At 39.6% G+C, this 15,265-nt stretch overlaps 1 protein-coding gene across 4 annotated transcripts in view; it reads left to right on the top strand.

Moving 5' to 3' along the window:
• Positions 1-3,048, top strand: part of LOC105479531 (BEN domain containing 6) — a 75,388-nt gene extending 72,340 nt beyond the window's left edge. For all 4 annotated transcript variants that reach the window (XM_011737524.3, XM_011737525.2, XM_011737523.2 and 1 more), the window contains exon 7: positions 1,783-3,048. The gene's annotated coding sequence lies outside the window, so the exon portion shown is untranslated. The remainder of the gene's footprint in view (positions 1-1,782) is intronic.
• The last annotated feature ends 12,217 nt before the right edge of the window (positions 3,049-15,265 follow it).

Here is a 15,265-nt window from a genome sequence, read left to right as displayed (position 1 = left end):
TATACCTTCAGATGTTTTGTTGCTGCACATTAGCATTTTTGCCTTTCAGACTGAAGAGCTCTCTTTAGATTTCTTATAAAATGAGATTGTTGGTGGTGAATTCTCTCAGCTTTTGTTTCTCTGGGAAAGATTTTATATATCATTCACATTTGAAAGATAACTCTGCTGGATACAGTATTTTTGGATGACAGGTTTTTTTTTTCCTTTGGGCACTTTGAAAATGTTGTTTCACTCCCTTCTGGCCTGTGTGGCTTCTGTTGAGAAGTCTATTGCCAGGTGAGTTTGAATTCCTTTATATGTTAGTTGCTTCTTTTCTCTGGCTGCTCTTAGAATCCTGCTTTGTCCCTGATGTTTGAGAATTTGTTACATGCTTTTGGGTAGTCTTATTTGGGTTGAATGTGATTGGTGTTCTCTGACCTTCCTGTACCTGGATATTTAACTCTTCCTCAAGTTTTGGAAAGTTTTCTGTTACTATTTTTTAAAAAGGGCTTTCTAATCCTTGCTTTTGTGTGATTCCCTCTTGAATAAAGATAATTCTTAGATTTGGTCTTTTGAGTTAATTTTCTGTATCTTGAAGGTGACCTTCATTCCTCTTCATTCTTGTTTCTTTTTGCTCCTCTGACTGTATATTTTCAAAAAGCCTGTCTTTGATTTCACAGATTATTTTCTCCACTTGATCCATTCTGCTGTTGGGAGCCTCTAACGAATTTTTCAGTTCAGCAAATGTATTTCTCAATTCCAAGATTTCTGTTTGATTTTTTAAAATTATTCCTATCTCTTTGTTAAATATCTCTGATAAATTTATGAATTGCTTTTCTGTTTCCTGGGAGGTCACATAGTTTCCCTAAAACTGCTATTTTGAATTCTTGGTCGGAGAGTTCACATATCACCATTTCACTAGGGTCAGTCACTGATTTCTTTTTGTCTGTATGAAGAGGTCATTGTTGCTTGTTTGCTATTATTTCTTGTGGATCTACATCTATGACTTTGCATTGAAAGACTAGTTATTTACTTCTGTCTTTTTGGTCTGACTTGTTTTGGTTTTTATTGGATATGCTTGCTTATTTGTAATATACCAGTTGATTTTCTGTCTTTTTTCCCAACTAGGTCACTGCCTCCTTTTTGGCACTAACTGGTGCCTTAAGCCCAGGTTTGCCTCAGTTCTAGCCAACAATCAGAGTGCTGCCTGACCTGAATGGGGGCTGTCCCAAAGAGGATATCCTGGTTATGTGAAAAGGCTGGCTAGGGGTCCATGCTCAGGGGACCTGTGGAACACACCTCTTACAGTGTAGTGCTGCTAAACAGGCACTCTGATTTGGTGCATCAAGATGATGAGGAAGTTCACTGTCCACCTTGATCTCACTTTTTGCAGTGTAGAAATTGTGAGTCAGAAAGAAATTTTCCTTGTGCTTGATGCTGGGGATATTAGGGGAGAGGATTATGGATAAGGAAGCCTGAATCTCTTACCACCTACTTGGAGCTTTTTATTTTTATTTTTATTTTTTTACTTCTCTGTGGCCTGGGAAACTGTTTCATCCTCTTACTTGAGTTCTGGGATATTGCTGGTGATAATCTTGGCACTGTATGTTTGTTTTTGGTTTTCTGTGATAGGGAGTGAAGCCAGCTTGCTTCTACACTGATTTTGGAAGCAGAGTCCCTCAACAATTTGTATTTTTAATACAGATTTGTAGTAGATACAAAAATGAATAACTAATACAACTGTTAAAATACTATGAGAATGTTAACATAAATTTGTATTTCTTTGAAATTTGCTTTTTATAGGTATTACAGGTATCTGAAACAAAGCACCTTCAGTTCTAAATCTAGCACTGGATTTTGTTGGAGAATCGGCAGCCTTCCTGGCAGTGAGCAAGGACAGACATGTGCAGTGACAGGCTGTAAGACATATGTAACACTGCTGAGCTCTCCTAAGGGACCAACAAGCTTGCTGAAGAAGCTGCATGTAGATTCCACCCTCAGTACTAGTGATGCATCAAACCAGAGAATTTCTGCCAGTCAAATAAGCATGCAATATGGTTTCTTTGGAAATAAGCATTTCCTAATCCCCAAACACCCCTCTGTACAGTTAATTTAACAGGATAGTCAGAGCTCTTATCATATAGCAGTCAAAACTTCAGCCCATAAGATTAGTCATTGTCCTAACCAATCATTGTACATTGATTATTACCAATGACTTCCCATTATAGTTTTTGGATCTTTAGCATAAGCACATGTTTGCAAAAGTAAACAGTGAAATAATTAGTGTTGGCAAATATGGGAACAACAAAGTCACCCCAAAATCTGATAATCATGTCTAACCAAGTAATAATGTTTTAGCAATAAATTACAGAATTATTCTGTTATCTAAAAATGTATAAAATAGGAATATGAAAAAAATGACAACAGCAAGATGTTTTATTTTAATATTAAACAATTCCACCACACTTCTGAAGAATAAACCTAAGTTTTTGTGATTGTTAAAACAATGTATCAATTTTCAGGGAAATCTTTTTGTTTATCTACCAGACATGTTCTAACTTTGTATTGCCCAAAGTATATTAAATACAGATGTGTAAAATAAAGCATCAATATCACCTAAAACATCCTATATAAGATATAACCTGATAGATGGTCGATTACATTGCTATACTGCTTAGTTTTAACTGGTCTATTTTTATTGTAGCAGAAGAGAAATGACCTGAAAAAAAAGTATGAGTTTGATAATCACACACATGAAAGTACCATTTTGTAACTCAACAAAAGATAAAACATACTTCATCAAAAGGCTTCTCGCTTGGTGTCAGGTTGTCACATGTGACCACTCTGCAATGCAAAGCCATACTTCTTCAGTGCACAAAGTCATGTTTAAACTTGGAAAAGAGGATGCTACAATAGTTTCAAAGTTCAGTGTTGTGGACCCAGGAAACTTTCCGTAAGTCTTGCTTGATAACAATGTGATTGTACAAAATAAATGTTCTTAAGGAAACAACTTATGTAACATTTGCTACCTTTACTTAAACGTAAATAAATCCCATTGAAAAGATAAAAGTTATTTTCTTCTTGTTTCTTTTTTAATGTATAAAAATTAGGAAAAATTTTGTTCTAGGCTAATAGCTTTTTCACTCATCCATTAAGGCATTACCATTACAATTTGACTATGTAGCTCTGACTAATTTTTCTTGTAAAGAGCCATGCTATGTAGGATATGTAGACAACATCCAGGAAAGTAAATACATTTAATATTTTTATTGAAAAAAGATAATCTTACTAAGATATATGCTATTTGCTTTATTAAAAATGCTACTTGATAATGTAAGTTTTGCCTAATAAAGGCAAATAAAATTACCTTTGCAAAACATAACTGTATTATTCAGCTGGAACTTGTATGGTCTTATGTATTTTGAAATATGTTGACATCTTTATAGATAATAGAATAAATGTATTTTTGATTCATCTTTGTAAATTGGTTCTAAATGAGTTACAAAATAAGAAAACTAATAAAACTGAAGAGAGTACCCAGCAAGCAATTAATATACATGTAGGTATCTATATATACATATATTATGTATTCACATGTATAAGACTTAAGAATATGATTAAAGCAGAATCTTTAATAAGTAGGGAAAGGAAGGTTTATTCAATGATACTGAGACAACTAATAAATAGAAAACATTGTTATATTCCTACTTCGAGTCATATTACATAGAAACTTTCAGATGAATGAAAAGCAAAAAATGGACTCAGATGAAAAAAATGTTAAATACAAGAATATTTTTATGTTCTGTGAATAAGAAATACATTTTCAGTCCAAAGTTAGTTCAGCCAAAATGCCAAAGAAAAAACTTACTAACACATGAGTTCCTACATGTGTGTTTTGTGATTTTCCTATACAGAGGTGATCATTTCACTAAAAACTTTACCTTGTGGTGGATATATGATATGATCAGCATTCTCGCTAGTTCTGTGACATCATCTTTCTTGTGAATGTTTTCATGCATTTATCCATTTTTCCAGCTTTATCGAATTGTTTCTTATAAAATCTTTGTATTGATGCTGCGCTACAGTCTTTCTTGAATACTTATTGTTTAGTGACATAGTTTTTCCTGGACCAGCAATTTACAGGCAGTTTTATGGATGGTAGGAGACTCCAGGGTCTTCTTTTGGGCTTTAAACCTTGCAAAGGCCCTTTCTTTGCTGTCACAGAGACCAGTGATCCTGACAGGTATGGCTTTTCTGGGAAATTTTTTTGTGCATCCTTGCTTCCTCTAGTTCTCTGATCCAAGCTGAATTTGGAAGGGTTTCCGTCACCAGCCCTGCATTTCCCAGGCCCTTCAGGACCTGTAAACAAAAGAGCAAAGTCCTTGGCTGGGCATGCAACATCACAAAACCTGTCTTTACTTAAAAAAAAAAAAGAAAGAAAAATTAGCTGGGCATGGTGGCCTGTGCCTGTAGTCCCGGCTACTTGGGAAGCTGAGGTGGGAGGATCACTTGAGCCCAGGAGGTCAAGGCTGCAGTGAGTTATTGTGGATGTCATGGGCTCTTGATCCCATAAAGATTTGCTAAAAATAACTGAAACCGCCTTTGTGAAAATAGTAACTGAGGAAATTATGACAGTGAAAGAGATCAGACCTAACCCACCCCATCTTCCTTCTAACCTCTAAACTGTCTGTTCATTCCTGGGCATAGGCCTAACTAACCTTGGGAAAGAATTTATAGTTTAAACTCTGAAACAAAATTGATAATAGCCCTTTCCCAAAAAACGCCTTCTTGCTTGGCCACCAGTCTGCTTTTTTAGGACTAACAAATTAGCTACAAGATTAGAAATTACGGTTCAGGGGCCATGCAGCCTCTGGCTGCAAGAGTCTGAACCTCCCCAAATTCCTCCTGGGAATAACATCACTGTTGCAAAACCTAAGATCAGTGCTTGAGAGATTTTGCAGACCCTGCATTACGACAACGATGCAGCAGATGACACCACCCAGACCAACAATCTGGCTCAACCAGTTCTGCAATCCCACTCAGGAACAGAACTCAGCAAGAACTCACTTTGACCCCCTATGATTTCATCTTCAACCTGACCAATCAGCACTCCCCACTTTCTTAGCCTATCCTCGCCAAATTATCCTTAAAAACTCTGATCCTGAATGTTCCGGGAAACTGATTTGAATAATAACAACTCTGGTCTCCCACACAGCAGGATCTCCGTGAACTACTCTTTAGCCATTGCAATTCCCCTGTCTTGATAAATTGGCTCTGTCTAGGCAGCAGGCAAGGTGAGCCCATTGGGCAGTTACATCACTAACATGAGGTAGATTGATCAATAGTAGAAAAAGCATACAAATTTATTTAACATCTATACACAGGAGTCTTCAGAATTGCTCCTGGCAAATCCATAGGGGTCAGCAGCAACCTCAATTTTTGCCTCCTCAGGAGAAAGAATTCAACGGAAGGGCATAAAGTAGAAGGAGACACTAAGTCAAGTTTCAAAGCGGGAGTGCAAGTTTATTCAAAAGCTTTATTTAGAACAGGAAGGAAAGGAAGGAAAGGAAAGAAAAGAAGGAAAGTACAACTTGGAAGAGGGCCAAGCCAGCCATCGACTTGAGAAACCAAATTTACCTCTTTGCATCTTTAATATTGCAACAATGTATCTGAACCTATCTTTTGGCACCTCTTTTTCACTAGTATTAAGTAGTATTATGTGTATATCAATTCCTCTGATACAGTTTGACTGATTGTGTTCATGTCTGCATGAGTGTATATTTATACTGGTTTATTTATATACCATTGATTTCCAAAAGAAGAAATATTGGCAGTGTTTGCAAAGGAACTACTATACTGGTTAATACAGATGTTGTGACTGAGTTAAATTCGAGTTTCTGAGGTAAAAGTTATAAGTTACATAGTTTATTTTTATTTGTATTTTTTGAGATGGAGCCTCGCTCTGTCAGGCAGGCTGGAGTGCAGTGGCGTGATCTCAGCTCACTGCAACCTCTGTGTTTCGGGTTCAATCAATTCTCCTGCCTCAGCCTCCCCAGTAGCTAGGATTACAGATGCCCGCCACCATGCCTGGCTAACTTGTGTATTTTTAGTAGAGACAGGGTTTCACCGTGTTGGACAGGCTGGTCTTAAACTCCTGATCTCAAGCAATCCACCCGCCTCGGTCTCCCAAAGTGCTGGGATTACAGGCATGAGCCACTGCACCCGGGCAAATTACATATTTTATTAAAGAAACGAAGATGCAAGAAGTTGCTCAGCAAAATAAAGGTTTTACTGCATTAAATTCTGGAGGAAATTTTAATAAGGAATATCATGTAAAATTTTACAATGGTCAATCATATTTGTTTTACAGCAAATGTAGAAGATGTTGACTATTGTTCTAGACTAAAAATAGCATAGACTTGGGTTTTACTTCTGTTTCTGACACATCCAAACACCATACCTTTGGACAAAATACCATTTTATTTATCTCAGTTTAGTTAATTATAAAATAGGGATGATACCACTTACTCACAAAGTTTAGATTTGAATGAGGCAATGTATATCAGGTATCTGTTGCATGGTGGGTTTAAGCATATCTTAATTCACATAAATCTCTTCTTACAATGATTTTCAAGAAAAACTCAAGGGCATACCACTAAGTTTACCCGCAATGAAAGTAATTTTACAAGGGCTAAGCAAATATCTGCAAGGTTCATACCTTCTGGGAGTTTGGTATAAACCAAAAGAACACTTAAGTAGCTGGCAAGGTAGATGGAAGACATGTGTCTTGAAATATTTTTCTTGAACTTTGGCCAGGAATGAGCAAGGGCAGCTTGGAGGTTAGAAGCCAAATGGAGTTGGTTAGGTCAGATCCTCTCCACTGTCAACATTTTCTCACTGTTATAACTTTTGCAAAGGTGGTTTCATTTTCAGGAAGTATACTTTTGTTGATGCTCACTGAGATCTACCATTCATAAAGTACCTTGACATTCTCTTTGCATTTTTGCCCAATTTAACTTCTAACAGCAACTTTTAAAAGTCTTTGGATTCTGTAGAGATTTTCGGTCACTTACATCACTAAAAATACCAGACCAGGTATTTTGTTTTTACTGCTGTTGCTCTGTTTTTATTTCTCTGTGTTGTTTTTTTCTTATTTCTTAGAGGAGCAAAAAGGTAAGAAAGTCCACTTTCATAATCATACAGAAGAGTTAGATCCAGTGCTTCTACTGCAGGATTGCTGGTAAAGATGACTGCTCAGTTAAATTTGAATCAGATGAGAAATGAATATTTCTCACTATATCTCATGTAATATTTGGCATAACCTTACACTAAATTGTTATTCGTATGAAATGCAAATTTAACTGAGTGTCCTGTGTTTTTTTAACTAAATCTGGAAACCCTGTGTTACAATGAAGACTAATATCACTCTATTTCTCGTTCTTTTATTCAGAAAATGTCCCTCCATTCTCTCCAAGGGTCCTTTAATTTTCTCTTTCCCCAACACAGTAGAATTTGATGGAAATGTGCTTTGTTACATATCCTTTTTTATTCATTGCACTGAGTACATGATGGACCCTTTCAAACTGGATTCTTATGTCCTTTAATTCTGGGGACATACAGAGATATAGATGTAGATATTTCCAGTATTCCAATTAATTTGTCAATTTAATGATAATATGTTGATTCTGTTGATTTCCTATCTTTATAATTTGTTAATCTCCTTGCTTCTTTCTTTTTTCTGCTTTCTGGAAGATTTTACTATATATTTTAAACCCCTCTATTAAATTATTTATTTTTTCCATCAAAATTCTAATTTCCAAGAGTTTTTTCTTGTTCAGTGATTATTCCTTTTTCATAAAATTATAGGCTTAAATGTGCATGCTGTATTGCTATAAACTGGATGTTTGTGTTCCACTCCCCATCCCTCTGCAAATTTATATTTTAAAATCTAATCCCTAAATTGAGGGTATTTGGAGGTGGGGTCTTTGGGAGGCTCTGCCCTCATGAATGGAATTAGTGCTCTTACAAAAGTGGTCCCAGAGAGGTCCCTCACCTTTTCTGCCATGGAGAACACAGCAAAAAAACAGCAGTCTGTGAACCAGGAAGCAGGCCCTCACCAGACACTGAATCCGCTGGCACCTTCACCTTGGACTTCTTAGCCTTCAGGACAATGAAAGATAAATTTCTGTTGTTTATACACCATCCAGTCTATGATATTCTGTTATAGTAGCTCAAGCTAACCAAGATAACTACCTGTATCTCTCTGACAATTTTTATTACTGCTGTCCTTCTTTTTGAAATATTTTTCCATACAAAATCTGTTTCACCCAAGATTTCTTACTATTATCATTTTGGTGTCTTTTTCCTTATGACACTCTTACTATAATATCTATAATTTTTGTTTTTTTCTTTTGTCTGATGGGTCTTTAGATAGGAACCCAGCTGTTTTGTTGAGATATTCATACATATAAGCTTATGCTGACAATTATTTATTGGGACTGAATATTTCTCCAAAATGATTCTGTGGGTCTTCTGCTTGCTCATATTTTTCATACAGGACCAAAAAAGGGGGCTAGAAGTGACAATATTCCAAAACCAGACTTAAGTGTCTGCAGCTCCCCTATTCCCAGAAATACACCTAGAGTCATGGGCCTTGGGCATCTCCTATGACATTCAAATAGGGAATGTCCTGTGAGTAGATGCCTTCCATAAGTCACCTCCTTTTCCACCTGAACTTGTATTGGTGACAATAAAGGTATAATTTCCACTTAAATCTAGGGAGAGTAGATTTTGAACGAGGCCAAATGCAGATTTGAGAGTTACATTTAAAGAATTTCTAAACCTTCAGGAGAATGACATACATTTAAGAAGGAATTTTGAATAGTCCTCAGTACTAAAAGTCTCAGTTTCCCTGATTTAAGCCAATTCATGCATTTATTAGTATGTCCCTCAGGAACAAGCACTTGATTATAAAAGTAAGTTTTCTAGAGAATGATACATCTGAAGCACACAGGCATACCTCAGAGATATTGCAGGTTTGGTTCCAGACCTCTGCGATACAGCAAATATCACAACAAGCAAGTCACATGAATGTTTTGGTTTCCTGGTGCAAATAAAATTTATGTTTACACTATACCGTAGTGCAATAAATTATGTCTTTTAAAAGTACATATCTTAACTTAAAAATACTTTATTGCAGCTAGGTGCAGGGGCTTACACCTATAATCTCAACACTTTGGGAGGATCACTTGAAGCCAGGAGTTTGAGACCAACCTGGACAACAAAGCAAGACCCTGTCCTCATTTCTACAAAAAACAAAGCAAAGAAACAAAAAACTTTATTGCTTAAAAATGATAACGAGTATCAGAGCTTTCAATGAGTCGTAATCTTTTTGCTGGTGGGCAGTCTTGTCTCCATGTTGATGGCTGCTGACTGATCAAAATGTTGGTTACTGAAGGTTAAGGAATCCGTGGCAATTTTTCAAAATAAGACAGCAATGAAGTTTGCCATATTGATTATTTCATGAAAGATTTCCCTATGGCATGTGATGTTGTTTGATAGTATTTTAATCACAGTGGAACTTATTTTGAAATCAGTCAATCCTCTTAAACTGACATGGCTTTATTAGCTAAGTTTATGTAATATTTTAAATCCTTTGTTGTCATTTCAACAATGTTCACAGCATCTTCACCAGGAGTAGATTCCATCTCAAAAAACTACTTTCTTTGCTTATCCATAAGAAGCAACTCCTCATCTGTTCAAGTTTTATTATGAGATTGCAGCAATTCACTCCCATCTTCAGGCTCCATATCTAATTCTAACTAAGATTCGAATTAGAATTAGAATTAACTCTAGAATTAATCTAACTCTTGCTATTTCCTCCACATCTTCAATGAGTTTCTTCGCTGAAGTCCCAAACCCTCATACTCACCCATGAGGGTTGGAGTCAACTTTTTCCAAACTCTTGTTGATGTTGATATTTTGACCTCCTCCTATAAATCACATATATTAATGGTATCTAGAATAGTTAATCCTTTCCAGAAGGTTTTCAATTTACTTTGCTCAGATCCATCAGAGGAATCACTCTCGATGGCAGCTATAGTCTTATTTTATTTTATTTTTTTTCTGAAGCTGAGTTTCGCTCTTGTCACCCAGACTGGAGTGCAGTGGTGCAGTCTCGGCTCGCTGAAACCTCCACCTCCCGGGTTCAAGTGATTATCCTGCCTCAGCCTCCTGAGTAGCTGGGATTACAGGCGCCTGCCACCTTGCCCTGCTAATTATTGTATTTTTAGTAGAGATGCAGGGCCAGGCTGGTCTTGAACTCCTGATCTCAGGTGATCCACCCGCCTAGGCCTCCCAAAGTACTGGGATTACAGGCATGAGACCCTGCGCCCAGCCTGAAATGTATTTCTTAAATAATAAGACTTGAAAGTCAAAATGACTCCTTGACCCATGAGCTAAAGAATGGATGCTGTTTTAACATGCATGAAAACAACATTAATCTTGTTGTACATCTTCATAAGAGCTCTTAGATCACCAGGTGCATTGTCAATGAGCAGTAATATTTTGTAAGAAATCTTTGTATCTGAGCAATATGTCTCAACAGTGGACTTAAAATATTTAGTAAATGCTTCTGTAAACAAATGTACTGTCATGCAGGCTGTGTTGTTTTTCCTTTCCTTTCCTTTTTTTCTTTTTTCGAGACTGAGTATTTTGCTCTTGTCACCCAGACTGGAGTGCAGTGGCATGATCTTGGCTCACTGCAACCTCCGCCTCTGGGGTTCAAGTGATTCTCCTGCCTCAGCCTCCCAAGCAGCTGGGATTACAGGCATGTGCCACCACGCCCAGCTAATTTTTGTATTTTTAGTAGAGACAGGGTTTTACCATGTTGGCCAGGATGATCTCAATCTCTTGACCTCGTGATCTGCCTGTCTGGGCCTCCCAAAGTGCTGGGATTACAGGCGTGAGCCACCGCACCCGGCCAGTTTTTCCTTTTCTTGGAGGCAGTGACAGTGCTGAGAAAGCACCTCTTATGGAGGAGATGGAGTGGGGCGGGAGAGTGGTGGAGAAGGTTGGGGGAAGGAGAGAACAGAAGCTGCTGTAGAAAAGGAAAGAAGCCCTCCAATGGATCCCTCTTCCCCGCATCTCTATGAAACACATCTTCAGCTGCTGGAAAAAGGGCATGGAACTCAGTTACCCTTCAGAGCCCTGGTGAAGCCCCACTGCAAGAAAGAGAAAGAAAAAGAAAAAACAATTACCCTGCAGGGAAACAGAACATTTATTGGGCTCATACCAACAGCTGCGGGAAAACTGGATCACCAGGAAGTCCCCACTCTGAGACTCAGGGGTGCATTGCTTGAGATAGTCTTAATCAGAATAGAGAATGCCGCCTGTCAGCCATATGTGGTGGCTCATGCCTGTAATCCCAGCACTTTGGGAGGTGAGCAGATCCTTGAGCTCGAGAGTTCAAGACCAGCTGGGGCAATGTGGTGAAACCCTGTCTCTATAAAAAGAAGAAAAAAATACAAAAATTAGCCGGGCATGATGACATGTGTCTGTGGTTCCAGCGACTCGAAAGGCTGAGGTGGGGGAATTAATTGAGCATGGGTGGTTGAGGCTGCAGTTAGCCGTGATGCCACTGCATTCCATCCTAGGTGACAGAGCAAAATCCTGTCTCAACGACAAAAAACAAACAAACAAAAAAAAACCATCAAATAACAGGTAAGGGCAATCTACCCCTGGACTGCTGGGAGAGGGGTAAAAGCTTGGGGGAGTGGCCTTTTCTAAGGAACATCAAAAAGAGAAGACCTAAAGTTTGAGGCTGGAGTAGACGCTGAGATAAACCCTCTAGTAAGCCAGCCCCCAGCCTAAGCACACAGCAATCTGAAGCCTGATGTGCAGTGAGAGAAGCATGACAACAACAAAGTCCACACCTCACCCACCTCCTAATTAGACTGGTTCACCTCCTCACACTAAAGGACTACCAGAAGGAAAGAAGTACTATTTCCAGGCAGGAAACTACTAAACTGAGGGTTTTGATTTGGATCAAAATGAAATATTGAGGATTGGATTTACTCTCCCAACTAAAACACTATATAAAATACATGAAACAGCAGCCTTCAACATATTGCATGTCAAACACTGAAGGACAGTGATCCTCAGAAGACAGAAAACCTTAAAATTGACCCAGCTTTTTCCTGGAGGAAGTTTCTAAACCAAGAAGCAAGGAAGAGAAACCCAGGAATAGCCTGTTGGTCTCCCTAAATTGAGGAGATGGACTTGAGAGTCCAGGGAAGCCAAGGTAGTTAGAGCACACAGAGAAGACCACCAGAGAGGAGACAGCCAAAGAACTCCAGAGATCTGCAGAGGGTGTGCCTTGCAACTGAGTCTCATCAGCACATGTATGTGAGAAAAATATCCAATCAAGAGCAAACACTGCTCAGATTTCAGAGGATGCTGCCTGCCAGATTCATGATTCCTACTGAAAGCTTCAGGTGGGGAAGGACACATGACTTGGAGTCCTTCCCTGCCTCTCCCATCTGTCCCCATTTTTCACTGACTGAAAATCATCAGACTTTCAGTCACCTCTTGAAGATACATTATTGATATTGAATTCTTGTGTTTGGCTTTCTAGACTATTTGCAGTCTGAAAGTTTGTACCTTTAATGGCAGAAGTTATTCAACAATGAGCTGATCACATGACTCTATTAATCTTACTGTTATATACTCCTCAGTAGTTTGATTGTTGTCCCCAAAATGTGATTATAATGGGGTGTCCTCATAATGGGATTATCTTTATTAGGCTGCTACTGAATATGATTGGAACAAGAGGTATGGGAAGGTATACAAATCTATTTTGAAAATTTTGAACATTCAGAATTTTGCTTTGGCCTGGCTTCATGCATTGTTCTTCTTCCATTATTCTTTTTCCTACAGCCTGGCTTAAGAGGGCCTAGGAGATATCAGACTTAATTCTGGTTAAGTTGTATAAAAATGCTTTTCTATGAAAATATTTTTCTCCTTCTTACACCCAAATCCTCTTGACAAAAGTTCTGAGTCAAAGTAGGAAATAAATGGAAAAGAAACATGAGGCAAGACACACAGTGTGTAATACTCAAGGAAGAGCAAAAACTTTGGTTCCCAAAGAGGTAAATTTTTGACTCCAGAAAAAGTGTGGGGGTAGTGGTTGAGAGGGGGAAGAAATAATGATTTGTTTTTATTTTTAAGAATTGCCTGTAGAAGCCTTCTTCTCCTGAAAAAACAAAAATACTATCAGTGAGCAGGTGGAGCAAGATGGGCAAGTAGAAGCCTCCACCGATCTTCCTTCCTGCAGGAATACCAAATTTTACAACTATCTACACAAAAAAGCATTTTCGTAAGAACCAAAAATGAGGTGGATGATCACAGTAACTGGTTTTACCTTCACATCACTGAAAAAGGCACTGAGGTGGAGAGAAAAGACAGTCTTGAATTGTTGACACCACCCCTTCCCCATCCACCAGCAGTGGCCACATGGCATAGAGAATCGTGCACTTAGGGGAGGGAGAGCACAGCAACTGGGGGACTTTACGCTGGAACTCAGCGCTGCCAACATGTGGCAGAACTTAGCCTGCGCCCACAGAGGGAGCATTTTATAAAGCCCTAGCAAGAGGGTATTCACCCATCCCAGCAGTTGCAACTGAGTCTTGGCTAGCCTCACAACCACAGGCTAAACTGCTCTGTGATCCTAAATAAACTTGGTAGGCTGTCTAGGCCACAAGGACTGTACCTTCTAGGTACATTGTGGAGCTATACTGGGATTGCAGCCAGTGGATTTAAGGGACACATGACCAAGTCAGAGAGTAGCTGGTGCAGCTAAGGGAGTGCTTGCATCACCCCTGCCCCAACCCCAGGTAGCACAGCCTGCGGGTCCAAAAGAGACCCCTTCCTTCTGTTTGAGGAAAAGAGAAGGAAAAGTGAAGAGGACTTTGCCTTGCAACTTGGATACCAGCTCAGCCACAGCAGGACTGGGTACTGGGTATCAGTCATGAGGCCCCCTTTCCAGGCCCTAGCTCCTGGACAACATTTCTAGACACACCCTGGTCCAGAAGGGAACCCACTGCCTTGAAAGGAAGGACTCAGTCCTGGCAAGATTCATTACCTGCTGACTAAAGAGCTCTTGGGGCCTGAATAATCAGTAGTGGTAACCAAGTAGTACATGCTGTGGCCTTGGGTGAGACTCTGAGAGGGGCTGGCTTCAGGTGTGACCCAGCTTATTCACAGCTGTGATAGCTACAGTGAGAAACTCCTTCTGCCTGAGAAAAGGAGAGGGAAGTATATAGGGGACTTTGTCTTGCAGCTTAGGTACCAGCTCTACTACAGTGAGGAAGAGCACCAAGTGGGCTCGTGGGGTCCCCATTTCCAGACCTTGGCTTGTGGATGGTATATTTAGCCCAGGGATGGACCTGCCCTGGGCTAGAGGGGAGTCCAATGCTCTAAAGGGTGAGTCCCAGGACTGGTAGCATTAACCACAAGCTGACTAAAGAGCCCTTGAGCATTAAGGGAACATTGGCGGTACTGTGGCAGTACTCCCTGTAGGCACATGGTGGTGGTGGACATAGGGGGAGGCCCTTCTGCCTGGGGAAAAGGGAGGGAAGAGTGGGAAAGACTTAATCTTGTGGTTTCAGTGCCAGTATAGCTGCAGTAGAATAGAGCCACCAGGTATATTTCTAAAGTTTCTGAATCTAGTCCCTGGGTCCTGGACATCATCTCTGGACCCACCTGGGGCTCAGGGGAACTTGCCACCCTGAAGGGAAGGACACAAGACTGGCTGGCTTCACTACTTGTTGATTGTAGAGCCCTGGAGACTTCAGCAAATATAGGAGGCAGCCAGGTAGTGGTTACAGCAGGCCGTAGGTAAGACTCAGTACTATGCTTGCCTCAGGTTTGACCCAGCCCAGTTTCAGTAGTGGTGGCCACAGCGGTGCTTATGTCACCCCTCATCTAGCTTTGGGAAGCTCAGCACAGAGGGAGGACTCTGGGAGAAACTAAGGGAGGAGAGCAAGAGTCTTTGTTTGGTAATCCAGATAATTTTTCTGGATCTTATTCAAGACCACCAAGGTGGTACCTCTATGAGTCTGCAAGAACTACAGTGTTACTGGGCTTGGGGTGCCCTTAATGTTGATATGGCTGCAGTGACCAAAAACTTAGATTACAACACCCAAGTCCCTTCAAATACCTGGAAAGCCTTTTCAAGGTGGAGGTGTACAAACTAGCCCAAACTGTGAAGACAACAATAAATACCCAA

Source organism: Macaca nemestrina, chromosome 5 (genome assembly GCF_043159975.1).
Source record: "Macaca nemestrina isolate mMacNem1 chromosome 5, mMacNem.hap1, whole genome shotgun sequence".
Lineage (NCBI taxonomy): Eukaryota > Metazoa > Chordata > Mammalia > Primates > Cercopithecidae > Macaca > Macaca nemestrina.
Note: the sequence above shows the minus strand (reverse complement) of the source record. Positions and strands in the feature narration are given on the sequence as shown.